The following is a 9,520-nucleotide window of genomic DNA, read 5'->3' as shown; positions in this document are numbered from 1 at the left end:
GGACAAGATGAAGATACATATATACTTTTGTTTTCAAAAAAATTTCAAGTGCCTTGGTGAATGAATATACCTTCAGTGAATTTTTATTTGGGGCCCACCATGTACTAGGCTCTGCTATAGATATAGGGCACCCCACAGTTAGCAATACAGTAGTGCCCCCTTTATTTGCCATTCTGCTTCACGTGGTTTCAGTTACTGCAGTCAGCTGCGGTCTGGGAGCAGATGATCCTCCTTCTGACCTCTCTTAGAAGACTGGGAGCAGCTTAATAATATGTCACTATGGCTATGTCATTCACCTCACTTCATCTCATTAGGTAGGTTTTTTATCATCTCACATCATCTCCAGAAGAACAATGAGTATGGAATAATAAGAGAGAGCGAGAGACCACATTCACATAATTTTTATTTGTGTATAATATTATTTTTTATTTATTTTATTTTAATTTTACTTTATTATTAATTTTTGTTAATATCTTCCTTTTCCTAATTTATAAATTAAGCCTTATCATAGTTATGTATGTGTAGGGAAAAGCATATAGTGCATATGAGGTTTGGTATTATCTGCAGTTTCAGGCATCCACTGGAGGTCTTGGAATGTATTCTCCACAGATAAGGGGCGACCATTGTAGAAATAATTTCTGCCCTCCAGGAGCTCATGGACACAGAAAAAATAATGGTGTGTCTTTTGTAAATATAAATAAAAACTAGAGATTATTGATTGATTACTAGGGCATGTTCAAGGAATAAATTGCTCCTTTAGAACATTTTTTTTTTTTTTTGTCATGAACAAACAATTTGTGATTCTCTTGTTTGAATGGCTCACTATAATAGGTCTACTTCAGACTTACCAAATTGTGCCTCTGTCTCAAAATACTTCCATAAATATTTCTTTGTTCTCTGGGAGCTTGTATTCTCTTCTTGAATTCTCATCTATCAGTATCAAGTATGATTCCCTTCATCAGTATGTTAAAAAAAAAAGGACAAATTCTGTTACTCCACAGTTTGAAGCATTTCAAACTATAGAGTATCATACTGTGTTAATGGAAAAAACACTTCTGAAGGGGAAAAATTATTCAGCAAGGGCATTGTATAAACAAGAGCAAAAAAGAATTTAGAATTATGATGAGCTACAGCAGACAAAGACAAAGAGAACTCCGTATTTATACCGTAGTTTCCCAGGGAAAGACATTTAATGGGGATCCTGTGTCTCTCCTACCTCTTTTTCTTATAATTTGTTCACAATATGAATGGCTTTTCTATGACTAAATGGATCACTCAGGCAATTTATAGTGAAATTCAGATTCTTTCATATCTAACTGTCTGGTTTTAAAGTGCCAAAACTATTACTCTCTGGTGGGTGTTTCGTGATGGGTCACAGCTGTGCTTCTCAAAAACAGATAGATCAGTAAAAAGCTGATATATGATGAGAAAGTATAGTCTCATTAGCTAGATCATTAACAATTTTGTTTTTAAAGAAACCCCAGGGTCACTTAACATGGAGATGACACTCTCAGCCTTGTACAGCAAAAAGCACCACATTAACAAGATATCATGGGAAATTTTTATGCTACTCCTGCCTTAGTTGGGGTATGGAGTGGGTTGATATTGTATTATCTAGAAACTTTCATAAACATTTCGTTAAAAGGGAAAAAATGAGGCTTGCTTTTTTATCTTTAAAGCACATACTTCAAACAGAAGTACAGCTTTTGCTTTATGGTTGAACACATAAATCTCATCAGCATCTCCCAGGAGAAAAGCCATTTTTATTGCATCAGTAACAAAGCTGTTCTGAGAAACTTAGTATAATTTAAAGTTGATTAGATCAGTTATTTCTTTTGAACATGAGCAACAAACTATTCAAAATTTAGAAGGGATCTCAATAAGTACCCTTTAATATATTAAATTCACAAGGATTATATTTGACTATCACTTTTCAAAGATATTTTGGAAAAAAAGAAAACAAAATAGTAAGGAAAAATAAAAGGCAAAAAATTGAAAATAACCCCAACCTGATTCCAAAATGTTTTTGGTTGAATGATCATTTCTCATATATTGAACTGTAATTTCAATGAAGCATTGATCAAATCTTCAGTGCCTGGAAAAATACCTTTCGTGTAACAGAAATCTTCATTTTTCCATTTAATCAGTGTTTACTACACATCTCCTGTTTTGAGTACTAAAATGTTTGGTACATGTTGCATACATGTACAAAAATTTCATGTATAATATTAAAACACTTCATTTATTTAATGGTGGATGGTGAGGTGAAAACACGTTCTCAAAAATCTCTGTGGAAAAATCAGAATAGGTAGCATGATATAGATTGCTCGACTGAGAGGCCAAAGCCCTGGGTTATAATACTTGGGCAAAAATTTCCTCTCTCTGTTTGTTTTTCTCATTTGTAAAAGGAAGGAACAGGAGTTAATTATCTCAGTTTTGTAGTGGCCTTTGTTCCAAGACATCTGTGAAATGTGGGAGAGACTAGCTAAAATTATTCGAGGAATGAATATTCACAAATACAGGCCCGTGTGCCTCTATGTGTATGAGAGAGAGAAAGAGAGAGAGAGAGAGAGAGAAAGAGACAGAGACAGACAGACATTGAAACAGTGATCCTGAACCAGTCAAATTTGGCAGCTTCTGGGAATGATTTAGCAGTTACTAAACAAAGTGCCAGCGTAGCAATAGCCAAAGACCAAGATGATATTCAGCCTTTGGAGTAATTAGACCCAAATCAACCTGGCACATGGCTGTCATGAAAGCATAATGTATTGGTGCCTCCATGAGGTGAAACACGGGCATTATAAATGCTGGAAACATGGAATGCTGCTATAGAACAAAAGAGAAGAAATTGTGACTTTATGAGAAGGTGATGCTGGGGAGATTTGTAGAACTCTTTTTTATTTTCTTCATGTAGGAGACTGGCCTTCACATATCTAGGTTTTAGTAATTACATATACAAATAAATAGGTAATATCTGGTTAATGTGGTTGACCTATAGGAATTAGTAAGCAAATAATTTCCTTAAGTTTTAATAGATATGTTTTTACTTTATGTCTTGGAATAATTTTCTTAGACATGAGGTTGCTTTGGACTTAAAGTTCTGATAGTAATGGATTAAAGATTGGGGACCACTTTTCTTTCTCCTTCATGTTTTTGGACATAGTGGTACAGTGGGTAGAAAAGAAAAAGGAGAAAAGGAGTAAAAGGAGAGCCCCTAAGCAGATCTCTGACTCCTGGATTTGATATATAGTTGTTGCTGCTAAGTGATCTTTTGATGGTTCTTTTTGCCATCTCTTCCTGCACAGAAAGATGGTTCTTTTTGCCATCTCTTCCTGTTTTAATTCTTATAGGTGATTTTTAAAGTTTTTTGTATATGTCTCTTTATTACTCAGGAACACACTTATACACCTATTTATTATTTTTTGTGTATTTTAGAAAGATTATTAACTTCCTATGCTGAAACATTTTTGCTTTCTGTCTTCTTCTGAATAAGGATATGTTTGGTTAAATCAGTATTTTTTTTTGTGTGTGTGTGTGTGTGTATGTGTGAAATGCAGGTTTGTAAACCTTATACACAGCTAAACTATGTAGTATAATCTAATTATTTTTTTCAAAAAAGATTTTATTTTATGTAATCTCTACACCCAACATGGGGCTTGAATTTACAACCTGGAGATGAAGTCACATGCTTTACCAACTGAGCCAACAGGCACCCCTAATCAAATTATTCTTAATGTTCTCACTGATGTTTTCTTTTTCCCTGTTATTAATACTTGACTTTTTTCATTTGATTTTTTAAAAAAGAATTTTTAAAAAGATTTTATTTATTTATTTGACAGAGAGACACACACACACACAGAGGGAACACAGGCAGGGAGACTGGGAGAGGAGAAGCAGGCCTCCTGCTGAGCAGGGAGCCTAACATGGGCCTCAACCCCAGGACCCTGGGATCATGACCTGAGCCAAAGGCAGCCACTTAATGACTGAGTCACCAAGGTGCCCCATTTGCTTTTTTTTTTTTTTTAGTGTACCAAGTGCTAGTTTAATTTTAAAGTTTCTGAGAACATGAAATTCATCTCAGTACATTCAGACTCATCAGATATTCTGTCAATTTTATGCTTGATGAAATCTTAGTAGCTTTCTAATCTGTTCCAATATAGACTGGTTGTTCTTTTTCCCTGTTGCACAGATCTTTTCCTGGATCTTTCTTTACCTCTCTCTTGGGTTGGAGCTCTTATTTCCTGTATATCATCTCTTCTCCCTTATTAACTTATTCTTATATTTGGTGGGGCATCTGGTAACTTTTTAAGAAATGATTAATTTCTTGAGAGAGAGAGAGAGAGAGCGAGAGAGCGCATGCATTAGGGTGAGTGCATGAGCAGTGGGTGGGTGGGGGAGCATAGAGGGAGAGGAAGAGTCTTTTAAGCAGACTCCCCCCTGAGCATGGAGCCCAACACAGGGCTCAGTCCCACAACCTGAGATCATGACCTGAGCTGAAATCAAGAGTTGGACATTAAACTGACGGAGCACCCAGACATCCTGCTACTATCTTCTTTCTAAGACATTCACATGAGATACATTCTGTGAGATTTTTTGCCTGAAAATGACTCCATGCTTGCTTAATAGAGTGGCTGGATCTATAACGGTAGGTTTGAAAGTATTTTTCAGAATTTGAAGGTCTTTCCCACTGTTTCTTCAAACATTGCTGTTGAGTTCGATGTTATTATCTGTTCTGATTCTTCATATGTGACCTGTCTCTCCCCAAGTCTTTCACTTTTCTTCCAGAAAGCTTGCAAGATACTACCTTGTCAACAGTATTCTAGAATTTTGTGAGGCTCTTGTTTGATATGTATCCATTGGCTGAGTACTTGATGAGGTCTTTAAGCTGGAAACACATACCTTTGAAAAAGTGCCTTAAATTATTTTGTTAATGATCTATTTTCATCTATTTTCTCTGATATACCTATCTAGAAATACTATTTTCTAGATATTGGACCTGCTGAATGGGTCATTTGATTTCCTTGGGTTTTCTCTCTACGTCCCATCTCTGTCTTTTTGCTCTAATTTTTGAGTGGTTTTCTTGCTTCATCTTACAATGTTTCTACTCAGTTTGTCATTTTTGCCATCATACTTTAGGTCATTTTTGTTCTTTGAACTAAATTTATAACATCATCTTCATTAATGCAATATTTTCTCATCTGAGGCTGCTAATTAGTGTTTGAAGTTTTCTTTTCCCTATCCTATCCTTGCTTCATCCAAGTTTGTGTTTATTTCATACTCTATCTTTTAGAAGCATTCATCACATGCTTGGGATTTTTGATCTTTGATTGTTTGCTCATATTTAAATTGGGCCAGGAAAACCTTTGTAGAGACCTTGAATGGGACTTGCAATTCATTGGCTTCACAGTAAGGTGATTTGACCGAGTTGTTTAATTGGGGAAACTCCAGTGTCAGCATCTTCTGATTGTTTTTTGGAGCTGATGAAGCTGCACAGAGGACTTTCCAGTATTTTTCTTGTCTAGTACTTTTGTAGTTAAGTTGTGCAAGAGGACTGAGGTATGCAAATGTTTATTTAATTGCTATATTTTACTTGATGGGATTTTCCCTTCACGTTTGTCTGTGTCCCCATTCCAGAAACCCTTATTTTCCATGCAGAGAGGAGATCTCCAATTTTCTACTGGGGAGCAATAGTCATGTGGTACCCAGTGTGGGGGATCTAAGTTTCTGAACGCTTCTTGGATATATTTTCGACAAGGTTCTCGTACCTCCACCTATTTCTACACTTACTTCAAGAGGTACCTATTGCTGGCAATTTTTGATGTTTTTGGAAATTCTATAATGTTAATTGGGTTGTTTCTTTACTATGTCCTTTCATTAGGTCTTCTAGATTGGTTATTGTTTATCTGAGTTGCTTTCTGGTATCTATAATTTTATATTGGTTGCCTCATTTTTCTTTTTTTTTCCTTTGCCTCATTTTCTCTTTGTCTCTGTGGATTTATGGGTTTTGTAAAACTCATTGCCAGTGTCTTCCTTTAGAAAGGAGTGAAATTGAATTCGTGTTGTGTTTTCCCATAGAAGTTCCATTGACTCTTCAAACTAGAGTTCAGCTCAGGAGCAATATAATTAATTTGACCTTAGTCCAGTGGCTTATGGGGGGAGGGGAATTTTTCCTCATATAAGCCTGTAAAATTCAACTGTATTGTCCTCCTTTCTCAGACTCCTTCAGTGTTATTTTTTCCCCCACACTTCACACAGTGTATTGCTAACCATTTTACTTTTTTCCCTTTATTATTCCATATCTTTGATGCAGAACCTTATATAGCCTAATCTTCTGAGCCTGGCATTTGTAGCTCTCAATAATATGTGCCTTTGTATTTTTTCTCTCTCACTAGTTTAAATCCTCTTTACTTAGTCCAACTTTCCTCCTTTTCCTCTTCCTTTTATTCTCTTCCAGTTATTTCTTTGTTTACCAAACATCTACAAAACCCTTGTTATATGTCCAGTTACTAAGTATTAAAAATGGATAATATCTCTTTCTCTGAGATCTTGCGATCTAAATAGAGACCAGATATAAATAATTTAACGCTCTGACTTCATATGTGTTCTGTAAGTTTTGTCAGAATAATGTAGGGCCATTTGGGGACATAGAACTCCATGTGGGGAGGTAACAAAAGGGCTCACTAATGAGAGAAATTTAGCCCAAGTCTTAGAAGGTGGTCTTAAAGAGGTCCTAATGAGGACACCTGGGTGGCTCAGTGGGTTAAGCCACTGCCTTTGGCTCAGGTCTTGATCTCAGGGTCCTGGGATTTAGTCCTGCATGGGGCTCTCTGCTCAGCAGGGAGCCTGCTTCCCTCTCTCTCTCTCTGCCTGCCTCTCTGTCTACTTGTGATCTCTGTCTGTCAAATAAATAAATAAAATCTTAAAAAAAAAAAGAGGCCCTAATGATAGGATTTGGTGAGAGGACAGACATTTCAAATGGCATGTGTTGTTGAAGGAAGGGGAAGGAGCATGTGCAAAAGATCTTGGTGCTTTAGGGGAAATGCAAGGGTAATGAGAATGGAAAATGAAGGGTGGGTCCAAGGAGGTGGATCTTCATTCTTTAGAAACATCACTTTTGTAGCAGTGAGGCAGGTAGTTTGCATGGCCACTCCTTCCAGTCAGTATGCCTTTATCATGAGTTCTAATGGAATGTCCATATCATTCCTATTCCTCATTTTAAATCTGGCTTACTCTTTGAGTTCCAACTCAAGTCCCATCTTTTTTTTTTTTTTTAAGATTTTATTTATTTATTTTGAGAGAGAGAGCCCAAGCAGTGGGTGGTGGTGCGGAGATGGAGGATGGAGGGAGAGAGAGAATCTCAAATAGATTCCCCACTGAGCATGAAGCCTGCCGGGGTTCCATTCCATGAGCCTATGATCATCACCTAGGCTGAAATCAAGCATCAGATACTCAACCAGCTGAGCCACACAGGTGCCCCAAATCCCGTCCTTTTTATGAAGGCCTTCTCATCTGTTCTAGAATGTAAGCTTATCTCTTTTGATTTGGACTCTTGAAATATGAATTATTTACTGTAGCACTTGATTACATATAATTGCAAACTTGGTACTCTTTGTGTGTGTGTGTGTGTGTGTGTGTGTGTGTGTACTGCACCTCTTGTGTCTTTAACAGATGTATAGGTTCCTAAAGGACTAGCATAGTCCTGTGTATAGTGTGTTCCAATAGATATTTGCTTTTTTACAACATCGATTAAACAAATGTGTAGTGATGCTAGATTCTGGAAATTGATAGTGGATAAATGATAGGGAAGAATTAAAAATTTTTAATATATCTAAAATTAAATTTACTAGTTGTATCTTTAATAACCACAACCAGACTCTGATTTACTTATTCCCTTTCAACAATTCAAGGCAATTATCAGAGCAATGATCCTTTAAGCTTTTATTTATCTATCAGTTGAGGCTCTGGTGAATGTCTTGATATTGCCTTTCCTTGAGGCATTATTTAAATTAATAGTCCCTTTAATTTGAATTTTTAGGCATAGAGGTTACAAATGAGTAAAAGGATTTTTAAACTACATTTGTTTATGAGCCAAAAGAATCACAGAATATTTTACTATTTTTTAATCTATTTTTTAAAGCTGGTTCAAACTTGGCTATAAAGATGGTATATTTTCAGTATAACTGTAAATATAGGAGAACTATGAATAAAAATTGTGAGTACATTCTAGGATAAAAATGTGGTTATTTAAGCCCTTAGGTACAGTAGCAAGGTTTATCTTGATAAAGTAAAAATCATAATTTCAAATTCACTTAAATTCCTTTTTTCTCTTCAGTTTATCACAGTTTAGAATTTGTTTTTTATTTCTAAGATCAAAGCTCTTTTAGGAAGCCCATGTATCATATTAATTTATATAGAAATAAAGGAAAATACATTATAGGGAACATTTAACTTTTCTGGTGAAGAGGACAATAGAGGAGAGAAGCATCCTTTACTATGAACATTATTGTATTCATTCACATGTATTCAAAGTATCATTTAAACTGAAATGTTATTTGATTATGCTATCCAGTTAGAGTTAACAAAAACCAATTACTATTATTTTTAATAGCAAAAATTAATTAAACCTTAGTTAAGGGGTTTTATTCTTTTGTTACTTGAGACGATTATTATTTGATCATTATTGGCTAATATTTGTTGAGTATCTGCTAGATATATAAAGATTTGAAAATCTGATGAAGTACAATCAGAGATGAAAAGTGGATGGCTATTAGTGCTCCACACAGAACATCAGGGAATTCTTTTAACAGTTTGGTTGCTGTGTCCATCTCACATCTGATGCAGGTTTGGTGAACTTATGTCTCACATTTGCAATCTTCACAGGACCATTAGCCTTTGGCCACATCCAAGCAGCTTCCAGTTGAAGCACTGCTACCATTGCCTGTAGCATTGTTAGGGATTTAAAGGATCTTCACCCAAGTCCACATGTTCCTGCGTAGTGTGTTGTTTCCCTGACTCTCCTACAGGTTACTCCTGAAAGTACTTTCTCAATAAATTGCATGCATACTCATCCTCATCTTTGGTTCTGCTTCTGAAGAACTCGATGTGTAACAGTGGATATTTGAAAAAATAAATGGTGGTAATAGTAAATGTTGAAGAAAACAGGTCTTGCATTGAAGAAGATGACTCAAGATTTCAGAGAAAGAAAACGTTGAAAATATAACTACCCTATGACCCATCAATTGCACTACTGGGTATTTGCCCTAAAGATACAAATGTAGTGATCTGAAGGGGCACATGCACCTGAATGTTTATAGCAGCAATGTCTACAATAGCCAAACTATGGAAAGAACCTAGATGTCCATCAACAGATGAATGGATAAAGAAGATGTGGTATATATACACAATGGAATACTATGCAGCCATCAAAAGAAATGAAATCTTGCCATTTGCGACGACGTGGATGGAACTAGAGGGTATCATGCTTAGTGAAATAAGTCAAGCAGAGAAAGACAACTGTCAT

The sequence above is a fragment of the Mustela nigripes genome, chromosome 1 (genome assembly GCF_022355385.1).
Source record: "Mustela nigripes isolate SB6536 chromosome 1, MUSNIG.SB6536, whole genome shotgun sequence".
Lineage (NCBI taxonomy): Eukaryota > Metazoa > Chordata > Mammalia > Carnivora > Mustelidae > Mustela > Mustela nigripes.
Note: the sequence above shows the minus strand (reverse complement) of the source record.